Genomic DNA, 19,111 nt, shown 5'->3' on the forward strand with positions numbered 1-19,111 from the left:
AATGTTTGCATGAATCTGCTATCCGTACTAAGATTAGAATGTCGCCGGGGAGGCAGGCAACTTGCATATGTTCAAGTGATTTTTCACGGCTACGGAACCCGTGTTCAAAGGGCACGCAGCGCGGTGTCGCAATCACGATCCTTGATCACGACTGGCCCTCGACTATTTATTGCGTCCACTTTCCACACTCCCGTTATTCGAATATAATATCTACTAGAGAAACTTTAAGAGCGAAGCGTATTGCAAAAACAATTCGGCCGTATTTATTCAGAGGTTTGCACCTCTGACCGTCGACATTCGACCTTATTCTAAATGAAATAGAAGACTATACTAACGCATCCGATATTGGTCGAGTTAGCAAAATGTCTCTAGACCGTGTCGCTACTACCCGTAAATGCATTAAGTTTGTTTTAGAGATAATAATCGTTGCGAATGCGAATGCTTTGTTGTCTCAAAGATAGAGTTGTCGTCAGTGATTTATTTTTGGTCAAGTTTTGTTGGACTTAATAGAGATTAAAACAATGCCGTATAATCCGAGCAGTGAGGAATTCCATTTTAATTTACGCCTTTATTAGACTCTCTTACGTTTAAATGCATTCTACAATTGTTTTGTAAACAAATTGTTTTCTTACAAATATCTTACATAGTAAAATTAAATCACAGAAAAATAAGGCCATATCTGCAATGCAATTACCATTTATAACTACAATATTATTCAATTTATAACACTTTTACTAATGTGCTTTGACATTAAAGAACATTTTAAGTAAAAGAAATATTGTCCACAGTTTGCTAGTCTCTGGATACCAACATAATAAAAACATTTACAAAGTTTATTCCACGTAAATGAGTGATTTATACATTAAATACTTTATTATGCCATGGTCGAAACTTTTCTCATTTCCCCTCTAGTTTCTACAAAGAAAGAAAATATCAAAACATCAACCTAACCTGGTTTATTAAAATAATTTCGATAAAGTGCGTGCGGGTGCGTTCCGATACTGCCCTCTATCACGCGAACTACGTTACAAACTTACTTCTACACTTGGGCAAATTTGTATAAACTCTGCGCACTCAGACATAGAGTTCAATATATTTGATTTTTATCGTATGAATTGTAAATAAATTTGTGGATTTATTTCATAAAACTAATCAGTGGTTGATACTGTCCCTGAGCAGCAACTTTGTATAAAAAAAAATAATATTACTTATTTATGAATGACAATTTTTACAAACTTATTTGAATACTGCAATATTTATAAATTAATTTTCCCTTAGTTAACAAGAATTTTTGGTTCAATCATTTATCATATACACAATATAGTTTCATGGATGCCATTTTAGTCTTTTCTCAGATTGTCTAAAATTAGTTGCTGCCTTTATAGAAACAAAAACTTACACTATTACGGGACTTTGCAGTTCATCTGTCAAATAAAACATTAATCAAATGTTCCAAATGTTATGGATACGCCGTTTTTCAGATCCATATTATGTTTATAGCTCTAGTTGTGTAGATATAAACAACTGTCGCACAAACACCCCCTTACATCTTGCTCGAGTAGATTCTCCGAAGGGGCGAAGTGGGGGTCCGACATAGACAAATGACGCTATGCCAGCGCCCCTGGTGGCGGCTGGATGAGTTACGACCGCCAATCGAGAGCGGTGCCGCTAGCGGCCATTTTTAATTTTTAGGGGTAGTTACCCCTATTGGCGTATTATTATTAATGATGTATCATGGACCCGCTTTGGGGCTAAAAGCAAGTTTGAATAAGCAGATGGCGACAATCCATACATCAACACAATATAATAAATAATGGATAAATCGTTTTCAAATAATAATTCAATGTTATTTATAAAGTCCTTGTTTAAAAAACTGACATTTAACACTATTTTTGTACATACACAGCTCAACAATTAACATTAAAATTAAAATGCCATCTACGCCTTAATTATTAAGTAATTACTCAGTGTTTTTTTAAACAAATTGATAAATTTAACAAAAAATTATCAAAGGCGTTTAGTTTATAGTTATTCAATTTTTTTATAATAATGTAATTAAATATACGGAAAACCAACCACTAAATATGGAAAAGTAAAAACTAAAGTTACCTTAATTTCTTAATACAAAAATTAAATTCTATCATTAAACGGTCTCAAATTAATTACACTATATTAACAACTTTAAAATACCGTAATAAATATATAACAAATTGAAACATTAACCGACCATCAGCGTTGCCATAAATCACGCCCTCTAACGCCATAATATTGAACTACGGGACATTTGTCGCAACACTATCTTCTCAATCTCGCTCGCATGATGAACGGCCACTTTTATTGCGATACACGCTTGTTTATTTGCTGCGGTCGTAATAGAACGTCAATAAACAATGTTCACAACTGAGTAATGCTATAAAATATTTATAAATAACGTGTGTTGGGCCATACGAATTGCGATAACTTTACATTTAATTTTGAACAGCGACATCTATTGACGGATAGATACATTATATACGGAATAGAAAAGTTTTACCAGATTATTAAATATTATTTACGAATAAAAAAATACGTTTTATTTAAATGTAAGAAGTATATCTTAGCGATAAAAAAGTATGAGCGATAATAACTAAAGATACTTGAATTGTGTTTAAGAAAATTTATCACGCGTTGCAGAACATCAATAATTCATTTCTAATAAGGAGGCATTGACGTAATTAGTGCAATTATTGGCCACCCAGCCGGCTGCAGGCACTCGGCCGCGCGACCGCTACCAAGAGAGTAATTGAATTATTTATCTTTAAGTTAAGAACATAAGATAAATGCATTCTTTACCATAATAGAAACCGATGAGGTTAAACCGCGTGCGTAATTAAACGAACGTTGACAATGGAGCCCTGGCCTTGCTCTTACGATCTTTCATAGATAACCTTTAATTTATTTCACAGAACTTACGCCTTCACTATATTTACTTTATAGGTCATGTATAGCTGGTTACAAAGTTTATGTTGTTTAATAATATTTTTAAAAAGATACCAAAGTTACATTAATTTGAATAAATAGTATAATTATTTCCAAGTTTTTTTACCATAACTTATAAGACAACTAAATAATTAACTATTTTAATAACTGGTATGTAAGTCATTAAATGTTTAGTGTTAACTAACGAATATTCGAGATAAGGATAGTTAAAGGTCATTATTCAGTTGGGTTCTTGTAGAGATTAATATAGAGCGCGTGGTCATTTGACCCTCGTGTTTGGACCCGCAGCGTTAGTTCAAAATCGGAATGTCCACAATTAGTGAGGGTTAAAAATTTATTATCTAAGTTTTCGATAAGAATGTGCATTAAATTTTAATGCATTTAATAAATATTATTCGTCAATTTTACTAAACAAATAGTTAAATAATAATCAAGGCAATTAATCTAAAAGATTATGTAATTACTCGTTTGTGGTTTTATTAAAAATTAACCTGAATTTTTTTTCAGTGGAATTTATTATTGTACAAATAAAATTTATTTATTTATTTATTAAATAAAGTGACTCGTTGTTATAAAAACACAGTTCAATTGTTTTTTCTTTACTTTATTGCATTATCGGAATATTTTGCTAAGTGCCAGCATAATAGTTTCATAATGAGTATAACTTCAAGTTAATTTGTCAATATGGGAGTAAATAAATTATCGCAGCAGGATGTTTATCTGTAGAAGTTATTGTACATTATATGGGAACAATTACACGATCATTTATCACCGAGATCCTGTGCCAGTATACTGCCGGGCCCTCGGGCGGTGGCAACCCTTCCCAGTTTGAATTACGCCCTTTTTAGGCGACATCCTAACACCCGACTTACTTACAACTTTACACTTGATTAGATGCGGTGACTTTGAAAAGTGGATTGTATATGACTTTCGAGGGATTTAGTTGATTTATTGATACTTTAAGTTACATAAAACCTACTTAGTCTAATGTAATATAATGTTTATGATTGATTTCATTACTTCATTGTTATTGCGTAAATAAAATTGAATGAATTAACGTAACAACATAACTTTAATTGACTTTAAAAGAACACTCAAACTAAACAGCCATCCAACAACCACCATGACCCATCCTAATAGAAAATAGTTAAAGCTATAAACCTAATATTAAACAAATTAAACAAATAAAACAAACGAGAAGCGTAAAAACAACTAACCTCAAAGAAAATCACCTAGAACACAAGGTGAACTACTGTTTTGAAATCTAAAGATAGAGTATCCTCTATATATACTAATAAACAAATTGAAAATATTTGCAAAACAAATGCTTGTAATTGATTACAGTTGCGGATAGGTCCAAACAGGATATTAGTTACGCAGACGTTCGTAACGGCATTTTAAGAGACGCGGCGCTAGCGGCGCGCATAAATAATTTTGGCGTGAACAAATGAGCCAGCTGATTAATGATTTACGTAGCCAATTCCGCGCAGACCAGGAGGGAACGAGTACATGTGTACACGCCTTTATAGAGTTTATGTAATATAACATGTGAATACACGCTTTCATACAGATTGCCTCTGTATTTGTTTTAATAACAACTGTTTACATTTAATATTTATCTAAGACTAGCTGTCGCCCGCAAATCCGTCCGCGCGGAACAAAAAAACGTTGACTATATGTTCTTCCAGAGTATGTTCTATATGTATGCCAAATTTCATCGAGATACGGTCAGCCATTCTGGATATACCTTCAAACAATCATCCATCCGTCCAAATATTTGCGTTTATATTATTAGTAAGAAGTAAGATATTAAGATTCACTTTGACAATTAAAAAGAAAAATATCTTACAAGTCAATATCGTGTATATAAATTATTTTAAATTACATTTTGATGAAAATGCTCATTTTTTGTTAGTTTCATATAAGTTTTTAATTAGTTTCATCTGAACATAGCTTTATATAGTTTGATATTTTTGTATTTTATGTAAAATCTATATACTATTAAAAAATTGTAAATAACCAGTAAACTCTGTTCCTTAACCCCAATTTTAAATTAGTTTGGAAAATGATAAACATAACTTTTCTGTTCTGTAAGAGTTTCGAAAATGCTGACGCATGTTATTTAGGATGCGTCTGCTACAGAGCCTTCGTAAAGAGCCACTTTAAAGGGTCAGGAGGTCTGCACAGAATTTTAGATCTAAGCATGATTTACAAGTTTACAACCCTCTTATTTTAAGCCATTTTAACACTGGGCTCTACTTGGAAAGATTTTGCTATCACAGGAGTTTTAAAAAGAAATTTTCGGGTGTCTTTGGATATACAATTTTTTTTTCAACGTTTCAATCTCTTTGAATAGGTTATTATTATTTAATTTTAAACAGACAATTCAGTCTTAACCGTTCTTTAGGTATATTTGATTACATTGCAAGTTGAACTTAAAATTTTACCTTGGACTACAGTAATGTAAGCAGAGTTGTTTGTAAAGACTGTCAACCTATTAAAGTTATTTGTCTCAAATTTATACAAAGACAGTAGGACTATAACATATTAAATATATATTGAAATGATAGCTTAATAATCGTATATATCAATTTTCTAAGCTAGAGGTCGCCGTAAGATTTACCCGCTGGATAAAATTGGCTTCCATTTAGCATCGGCAGCGATATCACAATACCGACTGCCAGCCGATTTAAATTTATTTCGGACGTCGGTAACTTCCAATTTAAACCTCTTAATCCTCTATGATGTATGTCGGTATTCGGCGGGATTAAAAGTTCCACGGAAAATAACCGGGAAAACCTTTTCCGGGGTCGGATTGACCCGGGCAGGAGCGGGATTAGGCGGCCGGGATTGGATATACATAAATCTCAGGCAAGGCTTTAGGTCCGACGCAATTAAGCCTCAAGCGCTGATATGTCATTCGTGACGAGCGTCGGGTCGGACCGATACTAATCGCGGTTCCCTAAGCGTATGGCCGTATTTAATTTCAATATTAAAATTCAGATGCGTCCGTTTACAGCGGGCGCTCGCTTCCGTGCGCGGACCCGTAAATTATTCAATTTCATTGTAATAAAACAAGCGTGACCGGCGCTTCGGCGTGAAAACTTTTCAGCAATTACGGTTTGAATATAACAAAAAGCGCGTATCGATCTGTGCGCGGCGGACGGGGGGACTGGGGGCAGCGCGGGCGCGGGGGTCGACGCACTCGTACATCATGCGTCAGCTTGCGAGGAAGGGTTGGCCGCGAGTGCAACGATGACTTATAGTTTATATTAATACGCTTCGAACACAGGAATCCAATCCGATGTTAATTAATTAAGACGGAAAAGATTTTAATTGAAAACTGATGTATTAATATTCCGGTATAAGGCAGGCAATATCTTGATTTATAACCGCATCCACATTTAAATGTAAAAGTTACGATGACTTCATTTATAGATTTATTTGTAAAAGAATTTATTAAGATTTGTTAACCCAAGAAGCTAAAAATTTTCAACTATTTTTAAACCTACTACTAGATTGTAAAGCAATAACGGAAATAAAACTTAAGAAAGTTGAAAAAGAATTGACTAGATATGACGTACCGTTTACAGTCAAGAAAGTATGGAAGCGGCGTTTTGTAACTTCAAAATTTATTTCACGCATTTTATCATCTTCGTAACATAAGTTCACAACATCTACCAAATCTGAAGTTTATGAACTGCCAGAGCTGAAGAATAATTAAAATGATTTTATTGTTTTGATGAATATTAAAAAGCACCATGAATAAGAAACATTAGGCTGGGCTTCAAGATGAAAGTTACAAGAAAACGCTTTTAACCGTCCTGTTGAAGTAATAGAAAACGAAAAAAAGCTTGAATAAGTTATACGGGTAGGCAACATAACAAACCCATAAATGACTGATTTATTACACTTTAATTACGGCAATTAGTTACGCCTCCGGTGTTATAATTCCCATTGACATGTACTCAAAGCTACCGTACTAAGTTAAAAACTATACGCTTAGCTCATAGTGCATGCTGATTGATCGTTACTACAATGATTTAAACGGTTAACACTTTACGCCAACTACATAATGCATCAAGATACAGGCTGTTCCATCTTTAAATGGAATAGGCGCATTCGTTACTTTTACTTACTTAAGGGCAATTGTATTACGGTAATTTTGTTAAGGAAAGGGAATGTTTCTTTTCAACTTAAAATTAAAATATATCCTTCTTCTCTTTATCATGTATGTAATTTATTTAATATTATGCATTGGTAATTTTAAATATTTATTGTTAAATTTAATTCAATCTCTTTTAATTATAAAATATCTATATTTATGTCTAATTCTACATTGTTCCTAAGAAACTAATCTAACTAACCAATATGTGCTATAGTGACCAACTTTTTTTTTTATTTTTGTATATAATAAAAATGTATCTTTCAAAAACGTGTATTTTAAAAAGAAAATATATAACTATAGGATTTAGTTTAAACAATAAACATGAGGGAAACATAAATTAAAAACTTTGATTATTATCACTTACAAAGGTGAGAGTTAAGTATAAAAATAATTGAACTAATAAGTTCTTTCGCAAGAGATTGTAAGTTAAATTGCTTGTAACTTAATATAATTAGAATCTATTCCACACTTTTTTGTCCGGATGTAAGCGGCCATTAAAATTAGGGTTGGGTCACAAAACTCGCGGGCAGGGCACAGTCGAGGCGCGCCCATGCTTCGGCTCGTCCGCGGTGGAAAAAAAAAAACTTGAAAATAATACAATGAATAACTGCCGGGTACCGATGCCGATGAGATGAAAGATTTCTCGATGTCCGAATGTTGTTCTTGTTACGTGTAACTCAATATTAATATTTGATTTGCTTTTATTTTGCGCTGAACATAAAACGTACACAGCGTGTGTTCAAATTTTCAACCTTATTAAAATTTATTGTCGACATTTAAATTACTTTCTTTGAATTTTTACGTCATAACTATCTTAGTATTGGTATATGTTATACGAAAGTAATTTCACAACATTATATTGTTTTTTTTTTTTGCATTTAATTATTATCGCAATTATAACATTTTAGAGTCACTGCAGTTGAGCATTTAAATTATAAACTACAGTAGTTCGCAAATTATTATGACTTTTAAGTTGATTGCTAATTTCACCAAAATTTAATCTATATCACATATTTAAAATGTTTTAACCTGTCTGCATTTTATCACTACGAACCGGTATTGTATTTTCAAACTAGTCTATGCGGGTCGAAAAGCTATTTTCATATTAAAACACTGGCATGCAACAAAAGTCCATTTAATAACTGGTAAAATTAAAAAGCAATTTGGTAACCGTTACTAATTTAGAGGAGGCGAGCGCTCAATTTGGGGGCGGGGGGAAGGGGCCTAATCTAAAAGCTGTCAGTCGGCGCGCAGCTGCGCTCGCCGCGTATGTATACCCACCCTTATGTTCGTGAATAGATAGATGTTCCTATCTCTTGCGCCATTCAACATTTTTTCCAAGTCTAAGGCAATTTCATGTCTTTAAGGTTGCTTTTAAGTAATTAATGTATCTTGCCAAATTACTTTAATATATTTTTTGTTATTTACTGTAATATCTGGAAACAAGAATGAAGGATAATTTAGGATGAATATACAGTTTTAGCCAAGTGTAAAGAATAGTCATCAAGAAATACCTAGACTTTTCAGGTTAATAAGACCTAAAACAAGTCTAGATTCCTTCGGTATTTATGCTTAGCCATAGCTTAACTATTGCGTTTTTTTTATCTTTTTAATTTGACACAATTCTTATCATTTTATTAAAACACATTTAAAAAGACATGAGATATAGCTTTAGAAACTCATAAAAAAAAAGTTACGACATAACAGTCGATTTAAAAAATATATTGTCAAAAAAGAATACATATACAATTTGTTATCCACATAGCAAATCTTCTATTATTCTTCTAGAAAGAAAAGCTTGACCACAAATTATATAATATCAAATACGATGTCAAATAAACTAAAACGGCATTTGATACCATCGGCTAAATATGTTAACTTTACGATTATATTCGGCAATAAAGTCTAAGGAGATATGGCTAATCGATAGGCGGATGTAAATACATGTAGTGTCATAAAAAAGACGTACAGAATTAGTGCCACCACAAATGGTAATATCGAATACGTCTTATGCAAATTATGTAACCTCTATGCGAGATACATTTTATTTTATTTTTTTCTTCGTAAAGACAAACAGCCAGTGTGTTCATATTACCGCATTCGAATTTCAAATTTAGAGACGCGTAGGCGAGGAGGAATTAGGTGGTGTTTAGATAGATTAAATTCTGTGTCCCGCGCGCGAGTAGGCAGTGAATTATGTATTTTTCTTTTTCGAACGTAAATAAATTTTCGCTTTCCCATTCCGAATTTATCGGCTAATGAGATAGGCCGTATAACGGTTTCTGTGCTTTACGGAATCCGTAACTAAATCAAAATGATGCCTTGGTTAATTAATTAACGTTACGCTTCATTTCGTCGTTTAATTTACTACGCTGTTAAGATCGTGCCGTCAATTATACCGTTAAAATATCTACTTCTTTACTATTTATGGTCAGAATCTAATGAAAATGTCGTCTTTCTGATAATATCATAACTAATAATCAGTTGTTTATAATCTTAGACATGTTTTACATTTCAACTAGTATTACATTTTTACCTTTATTCCTTTGACAGTATTTCGTAGCTCTAAAAAAATAAGCAAAAATACTTAATACACGCAATAACTGATTTGTATCAATTTATATAGAAAATAACTGTTTCAGGAATTTAATTTCAAAACTTATCGATAACTTTAATTTCCAAGTCGTAACCCTTTTCGCATAAACTCGAGCGATATTTAAAATTCAAAATACTAGTCGCTTAGACCCACGTTTCAACGGTTCGGGTTCAAAGAAGAGTTCCAACAAAACCTAATTCAGGGACCGGTTGGCCGCGCCTCAGCTCGATGCGAGGGGCAATTTATAAATTTAAAATAAACCGATTATGCAAAATAAGTCTTGTGCACGTTTGATAAATAAAATTGGCAAATATGCAGATGAAATCATAGTGTGTGCGCCCGTACTTTGCACTAGGATTGTAGGAAACTTGAAATACTAAATAACCTCTATAGGATTCAACATTTAAGTTGACTGGAAGATAACAATTTTTGATATATGACGTAATTATTGCATAGATTTCCCAAAAGTATACTTTGTTTCAGAGAAATATAAATGGAAATATAAAAGTCTCGTATAGACCAAGAGCGATAGTGCCACAGCGAAGTTAACATACATCTTTGCATATATAATGAAAATTTACTGTTACTAATAAACCTTTTTTGACATTACCTATTTTAAATCTCAGAGCAAAAAACTTATCAAATTCGAGTGATTATTTTTAATTAAGCTCCATTACATTTTTAAGGCAAGAATAATCATTAATTTATTTTTAATTTATGTAACATTTAAAGAAGTATGAGAAACAGTTTTTTAAAAAAATAACGTAAATTCAGATATTATCTACGTTAAGAAATATTATTTAAAGATCATAGACCAATATACGATACCTTATAAGTATTGTAATAAGTTCGCATATAAAAATATCTATCATGAATTTCAAAAAGAAACGGGGTCCAATGTTCGGCGTCTAAAAACTAGACACTCTTCGTTGGAATCGTCATCGCCACACAAAGAGCATTTAAGGGCACTTGCGTAACGTATTTAAAAGAAAGGAGAAATTTCATTATACCCATGCGGCGTCCAGTTTTTGTCGTCCAAAGACTTTACCCGATCGACGTTTCAATAGACGCTAAAAAATGAACAATAGAAAAAAAGAAATCATCTCGCAAGGCTACAGAGGAAGGCCGGACACGGTTAAATGAAAGAACTTTTGTAAAAAACTTTGACACATTTTTAGAAACATCAGGCACGCAATGTTCGCTCGCGCGGCCCGCTCGTAAATTTCGTGCAGCGTCGGAATGAAAAAGGGGACATCATTGTTGAAAGTTTTTGAACGCACCGTGATTCCGAACGTTCAACTGTGGTGGATATGTTTTATGATATCTACTCATTTACATGCACTAAAAAATAAATCCTGTATCTCTTTACTCCGTAATATTTGTCCTTATATCTGTATCAGTTGAGTTTGTGCCACGCAATTCCTTTAGTATTGGTATTTTTAGTTAAATTATGTGACTGTGTCCAAGCTGAATTATTATAGATAAAAATCTTTTAAAAAATAGCCTTAGGTTCACGGTTCTTAGTTCACAACTATTTTTTTAAATAGGTTCAGTAGTTTCGGAGGCTATTTAATGAGATCAACAATAAAATCTTTCCTCTGCTATATATGATTACGATGCAATTAATTTTAAACTTAACCTCGTCTGAAAATTTAAGTATTGTATTGGTTGGAAACTTAAAAGATTGTTAAGCAATATAGAAAGAAATATATAATAATTTCAATTCAAAATATTTACTGGGACACATTTTTGCCTAAGCCCGAGATTGTTGCGTGATTCCTTGAAGCAATCAGATGTTATTGCAAGCTCGACTGCTCCCCTATATATTTCCTGCGCGGATAACAGAAAGAAGTGGGTTCCTTTCCAGTGAGGCGCGATAAGAATTTCATTTCCTCGCTACTGAGAAAGCTTCGCTATCTGAGGAAGTCGCTGACAAAAATACCTAAATGATAAAACCACTGAATTCGGTTTAGGTGGCGCGTATTGTGCTTGCAACTTTTTATTTGCAATTGTTGCGCGTTCAAAATGGCTTAAGAACAGAATTTAAGATATCAGTGGGTAGCCGATTATACTTGAAATATTTTATTAATAGAATTTTCGACAAAGATTTGAAAATTTGTTTTGATTAAAAGAAAATTTAATCTGGTATAGCTTTAAAATTAGACAAACATATTATTATATCGCATTATATTTAGTGAACTGTAAAACATTTCTTAGAACTGAGAAACGAATCGCTCTCGAATTTGATTTTATTAATTCACAAAGCTAGATGAAAATTTTGCCAAATGTTTCATGGTGTCAATTTATTTTCATCTCTTTTGTCTAAGCAATAGTGTTTATTTTTTAGTGGTTTGGAAAATCGCGTTTGATTCCACTCTCAGGTCGAAGATTCCGGATGACATCCTTTATCTCGAAACATTTCAAGACGATCTTTAAGCGGTACGAGTTAAGCCGCGAAAATCTTTTATTTATTTTATTGTGAAACCGTTTATATAAAGGATTTTTATAACAATTCATTTATCTTCTATACTCAACTTTAACTCGAGTTAAAATTTAAAATCAAAAGCGCGGGAAAATTTGCCTTCACATTTGCATTAAGTTTTTAATTTACGATCACTAAATCTCAATATCTAAAAGGATAAGAGTGTTTTATGATGAAAAATTAAAAAAAAAACAAGTTAATAAAAGCTAAACTGAAATTAATTGATTCATAATTAACTAAAAGAAAAATAAAACCTTATTCATCATATCTATAAATACTTACAATAAATTAAAATCCTTAAAAGTTATGAATAAAACCACTTAATCGTATCAATGAACACTGGGTGATATCAAAAGACACTGAAACACAAATTCCGCATCTGTCCCATTAAGTTTCTAATTGGATCACTGCATATAAAACGGTAATTAAGCGCTAAGCAAACTTGGACCGCAAACTCGCCGATACGTTTAGTCTATACAAATCCTTATTTACAACTGACACTGTTGTCCATACTATACGAGAGTCGTGTTCGGAGCACACCTAGTGAAGGACGCATCCACCGGCCACCCGACAAAAACCTAACCTACAATAAACGAGATATGGGAATTAATTTTTTTACCCCGATAGCACTACTCTACGACCCTAGCACACAATTGCGACTGTACAAAAAAAGTGACGAGGTAGGGGAAATTTTCGTATCGCTATTAGACAACACAAAAGTTTGACACGAGTGTTGCGCTTGGGCAAAGTCTATTTTAGTGTGGCGCGACGGCATTAGGCAGAGTCGCCTGGCCGCCGCGTGTGCGACAGAGACGGCTAGACGAATGTGTGTCGCATTTAAATAAAGTTTAGGGGGACCAGCGAGCATCGTAGCCGCGGGACGTCGAGTAGGTGGATATATTTCGTTCCACGCTCGCTCCCAAATCGAATGCGATGAGTAATAATATTTAAAAAACGAGATTTGTTACCTGTCGACCGCCGGGAGATAATGCACCAAATTTTTTTAGAGGAAAAATACAATTTACTAGTGTCGATCGTAAATCATGCTGTCAAAGGAGGCACCTCGCTGCCCTTGTTCAGGTTGTACAATTATTGTATTTCGCCCAAAAAAGGTATGACCAAATCATAAAAATTACGGTTGTTATGGTGATCCTATGGGCAAATAAGTAGGGTCCTAATATAATTATTGTAAACTGGAAGCTTAGAATTAATAGTAATCAAAGAACAGGAAGTTTAGTTTTTTTTACTTTGGATAGCAGAGAGACGGTGGTAGCGCTACATTTAGCTAATCTAGTGATTTTCAGGATTTTCAAAAATATGCTATTAAAATAATATACATTCTCTGTCTTAATAGTATGGTTAGTTATGATCATATTTAATCACTAGCTATCTCCCGCGACTCCGTCCACGCACTATTAAAAATCTTAGTAAGAACCCTATGTATTATTCCATACTTTGTTCTACATCTGTGCCAAATTACATGAAGATATGTTTAACATTCTGAAGAAACCTTTAATATACATCCATCCATAAATCCAAGCTTTCTCATTTATAATATTTGCAAGTTTGAGACGCCTTGTTAATTTTTATCAATGTAATATCTCCTAACTTATTTAACCTACTTCACCGCTTATTACCAAAAAAATCTACCTCTTTCAGTACATTTTCAAACTATACAACATATTAAAATGCGTTATTATTTATACACTTTTATATTTAATCATATTAAATTCAAAAACGATTAAGATGCGATTACAAAGTTCTACTTACCTTTATCTTTTTACAAAGTTATTACGTGTTAAACTTTATGCAGACAATGAGTGTAATTTTAAAATTACGACCTGTCCTAAACCTCAAGAGCTCAAGCACCTCGTGATCCGTTAGCCGCGTCTTGTATGAAAATTGCACCGCGCTAAGAAATTGTCGATAGTTTTCAGAATTGCAGCCTCGTCGAAAGAGCGGCCCTCGACCGCTACAAATTACCGAGCCGACTCCGAGTCGATTTGATTTTAAAATTACATCGAGATCCTACAATCGAGAGGTCGTGCTAACCCTAATGAAGACGTTAACTCGAATCGAAGCGGCCCTCGCGCAGCGTTATGGTGTTTATATTGATTTTTATGTGAATATAATTTTATTACAACCGAGGCGATAATGGGCGGTACACGTCGATTTTATGTAGTGTTTTTATTGATCGATTCGTTCGCTCCCTGGTATCGATATCCATCGCCCACCGATGGAACATAATGGTGATCAACATCTTAATAATTTTTTTTTTTTTTTAATACATTGGCTTCAGATCAACCGAAAGAGATACTAATGATATCACCAGTATTTTTTTATTTAAATTAATTGAGATTTTATTGTAAAACAAATCAATTTTACAATTATTCTGAGAAACTTATACCGTCAACAATGACAAACTCGTATCTGACACCGGGATCGATTTAAGGGAGCGTTAAATGACAAACAGCTACTGTGGCGAGAATGCTTTAAAATGGTGCAATATTTACTTTTTTATCTCTACGTCGGGGAAAAGATTGGACGTTTAAAATGCCGACGATGAGAGCTTAACACAGTCCGGTCGGATGAATGCGAAATGCGAATTAAATTCATCTACATATTAAAATAAAGGGGGTTTAAACTCGATTCGCTTCGCTACGCAATTACTTACGCAAAAAATGCTTCAAACAGATTTATGTTCTGATACTTACATACCGCATGGTCATCTTACACATACATACATATTTGGATGCATATTGTAAAAATATTCTTCGAGAATTTTATAACAGTTGATTTTTTATAAATGCGGAAACATTAAATTATGTAATATTATAGCTTAGGATATACGCGATAAGTAACATAAAAAAAAATTGTCATGACGTATGCTTTAAAATGCTCCGCAATTTGCCAACTTGTATATTATATTGTTAAAAAATAAAGCTGAAAAAAAAGTTATTTGATGGTACAGTGAATGAATTATATGATAAGAAAATGCTGAATTGCGTAAAGTCAAGTGTGCGGCTAAGCATGGAATATTAGATTTAAGTGAAATATTCTACATTACGACAAAATGTGGTGTGAAATTGCTGCTATAGAAAAATAATTAAATATGGTTTATGATGTATGTAAAAAAATTAAAAAGATAACTACAACAAAAATGGTGATAACACTTCCGATGTCATTATAAATCGAGTTTGGCCAGACAGACAGAAATAATAATAGTCATGCCATTTTTTATTTATTTTTATCTTAAACTTAATTATACATCCCTAAATGTTTAATATGCATAAATGCAATAAGCATCGGCTGTATAATGAACCTCCACTTGGTAATCGATCGAACACACCTTTTAATAAAGATATAACTAAGAACAGGTTTCTTGAATCCGTTGTTTGTTTGGAACAATCCAGCCTTGATATTCATAAATATGGTATTATTTATTTACCGCGAAATATTCCGTCGAATCATTTTTCGTTCAATCAAAAGTCGAACTTGTTTATTGAGAAAAACTGAGAGACATTAATGAAAAGTTGCGTTCAGTAGATATTATGTTCATCTTTGTCCTCATTTTAATGTACATTCATCTCGTCATCAGCTCACTATATGTCCCCACTGAGAGGCTCGGAGCCTACCTTAAGTTAGGGGTGACTAGGTCGTATATCATAGTCAACCACGCTGGCCAAGTGCGGGTTGGTTGACTTCACACATATCTTTTAAAATTCTTCTCAGATATGTGCAGGTTGCACGATCACCTTCACCGTAAGAACGTCGGATAAATGTAGATACATATGTGAAACGAAAATCGAAAAATACATTGGTACATGGCGAGATTTGAACCCAGGACCTGCAGTTTAGTGTCTATTAAAAAGTAAATAATTTCTAGAGTCGAGAATTATGTCCTGTTTTCATTGCAGCTAACATTAAAACAAGTTCTGACATACATATAGAAATACAAAATTCCAAATAACCTTATATGGCTAACATGTTTGAATGTCTTGCATCCTTCAACCGCACTCGCTGTATAAACAACGAGAAGATAAATTGAATTCTAACATTGTAACAAGTATTGCTTGCATTACGTATCATAATTCTAATGCAGTTGCCTCGAATATAATAAACTCGACAATACGGTACCATCATACCACCCACCCAATATTTCAAACACCAATAAGCCACTAAATTCTAACGTTCTAATCTTAACGGCTTTTAAAACTAATAAAAGAGCTCGTTAAAAATAGCCACCGAAAATTTTCGAGTGTTTTAAGCGTTTATCTTTCGTAAACAAGAGCTATGTTCGATCGGGTGGTTAATGATAGGCATCCGTCTACTTCGTGTGTGTATATAAATATATTGAAGCTGGCCAGCAGATGCATTGGTTCAGGGTTGCCAGGTCGAAAATAAACACGTGCCGTTAGGGCGAGTTACTGACTAATTTTCAATAATACATTCACGTACGATACCTACTTGTGTACCTATATGCAATTATAATCGGTTTAAATCAATACGTAAACAATTATATTATATTATAATAAACATAATCAACCTGTTCTTATCTCATTCCATCTCACTCTAAAAACTTTCACGTGTCACATAGGTCTATCGTTTTTCATATTAGCCATCAACCACTTAACTACGATATTACGTGGGCCCATACTGACTTAACCAAAATTTTCAGTAAAAAAAATCTTAATCTTTCAAAGCCAGCAACCCTGATTTTGCCGGCTTTCAGTGGGTGGTTACACTAGTTATGTTGTTTTATGGCTATTATTATTTCTGTTTATTAAACTAACCATCGTTAATATAAAAGCTTACGTCTTTACACGTATACATCCGATTATAACTTTTACCACTATACTATAAGGGCAGTTTTACTGTAAACCTTGTTATGTTTACATACGTTCCTGTAACACTATCGTTTATTATGTCGTAAACGCCTACAATCACCGTTTTAAGTTTAATAGCATATTAAAATGCAATTGTATGGCTTAATTAAATCATTTGAATCTTTACTTTTATACATTGCATCTATTACTATTTGTATTTCTATTCACGTGTTTTTTTTTTAAATTTATTTAGGAAACAATTGAAAGTGTCTTTTCAAAATCGTATCAATTGAGTCTTCAATTAATAGGAGTTTTCGCTGCTATATTTGTAAAAAAATAGAATCTATTATAGATACTTTACTATTTTTAATTTATAAACTATTATCAAGGACAACTTATTTTAGGATAATATTTCTAAAGCCGATAGTTAAAATCCCGATAAGTAGAACATAAGTTCAATAACTCAAGCCTGACTTTTGATGGTAATTGACTTACGAACGAAATGGTATATAAGAATTTATTAGAGTCAAGTATTAGTTTAAGCTTTTCAATAGTTCTTCATTGAGATATAACTTTCTTAATAACTCAAACGGCGGAGCCTGCGGTGTTGCAATCGCTTTATAATTCTGTACTGATTACAAAGGGGAGCCGGCGGCCGTAATTTCGTCTTGTACCGATCGTGCCGTACATAAATTATCAGTTATTGATGAAGACATTAAGCTTATGAACAGGGCAACATTTTTTTTATTCCTCGTGTTCGATGAAGTTTTCACTGTGGTAACGAAAGAAGTTTTCAAATATAATTTATACCTTAAGTAAAATTATGCCTTACAACAATTTGTTCTACCTACAGTGTATTTTCTTTTATACATCGTTAAAACCACCAAAAAATCCGACCAAGTAAAAGTTAATGAAGGCAAAATAATTACGAGTGCACCGCAGATATTTTCTGTCTTGGCGTCGGTGCCAAAATTTAACAAGAAATTAGCAAATAACTGTCATGAATAAAGCAATTAATAATTCTGCTCCACATTGAATTTAAATTTTGAAAAATATGGTTACTTTTATGACACTTTAAGGACTAAATTATAGGAATGCAGATGGCAATATTATAAAAGGTCAATAACATATCGTTGATAGAGAATTAACCTGTAGTTCTTCGTAAAACGATAAAAGAAACGGCTCGATGCCTTTTAAGTGGTCCCCATACGTGGCTCTGCATCGGAATAAGGCTTTATCCACCCCTTGTACCGTTCCAATGATTGTTTTGTCGACACTTTATTAATCAGCTATTGTTTTCGCGTCAGCTTTTGCACTTCACTGAATCTGATTTTGAGACCGGATTCTTGTCACCCGACCGGTTTCACCTAATTCCAATGGTAATGCAATCCGGCGGAACAAATGTGATTAATTAACTATCCGACCGCAATTAACGGATACTGAGAAATTTTCTCGCGACATCTTTAAGGGTATAAAAGTGTTATCGGCGATATATTTTTTATCGCTCTTACCGGTTGTCGGTGCAATTAGGCATGTATTCTTTCGATTTATTCTTTAAAATATAATCGTGCAGTGAATGACGGGAAATGATTTATTTGCGCTCGCGCCTCGCCTTTAAATAAAACATTGCTGTGAGCTTTCAACGTCCTCGAACCAAAGTCACGACCGTAATTTCAAAACTTCGATACGCTTATCAAGGAGCCTATGTATTGTTGAGGCGTATTTTTAATTTTGAATCGCATCGAGATGAATCTATTCAAGTGCGCGCCATGTGACAAAGTAACGCCACTCGTGTTACCTACATGGGAACGAATGCATCTGTCAGCTGGCCGCAGTCGATGGCGCGGCCTCATTCATGTGTTGGGAGTGTAGATAGAATGGAGACAAGTCGGGACTCGGGATGTCGGTCCTCGAAAGCGAAAGCCATCTAATAGCCGTATAGCATGTGACTCGAATGCGGCATTAGGTACCCGGCTGTCGATCTCAAATATATTGTCCGTTCAGTTAAATGTTTGTTATCTTTTTACTTTCATAATGTGTCGCTCGAGTGGATATGTGAA

The 19,111-nt window shown here is 33.5% G+C and overlaps 1 protein-coding gene across 2 annotated transcripts in view; it reads right to left on the reverse strand.

The window, feature by feature from the left end:
• Positions 1 to 19,111, reverse strand: part of LOC106122565 (homeotic protein antennapedia) — a 152,319-nt gene that overhangs the window by 98,692 nt on the left and 34,516 nt on the right. Inside the window, exon 1 of one of the 2 annotated variants that reach the window (XM_013318612.1) lies at positions 12,508 to 12,879. The exons of the other annotated variant lie outside the window; for it this stretch is intronic. The gene's annotated coding sequence lies outside the window, so the exon portion shown is untranslated. Of the gene's footprint in view, positions 1 to 12,507; positions 12,880 to 19,111 lie in introns of those variants that run through there. 2 annotated transcript variants of the gene reach the window in all.

Source organism: Papilio xuthus, unplaced genomic scaffold, assembly GCF_000836235.2.
Source record: "Papilio xuthus unplaced genomic scaffold, Pxut_1.1 DF826923.1, whole genome shotgun sequence".
NCBI lineage: Eukaryota > Metazoa > Arthropoda > Insecta > Lepidoptera > Papilionidae > Papilio > Papilio xuthus.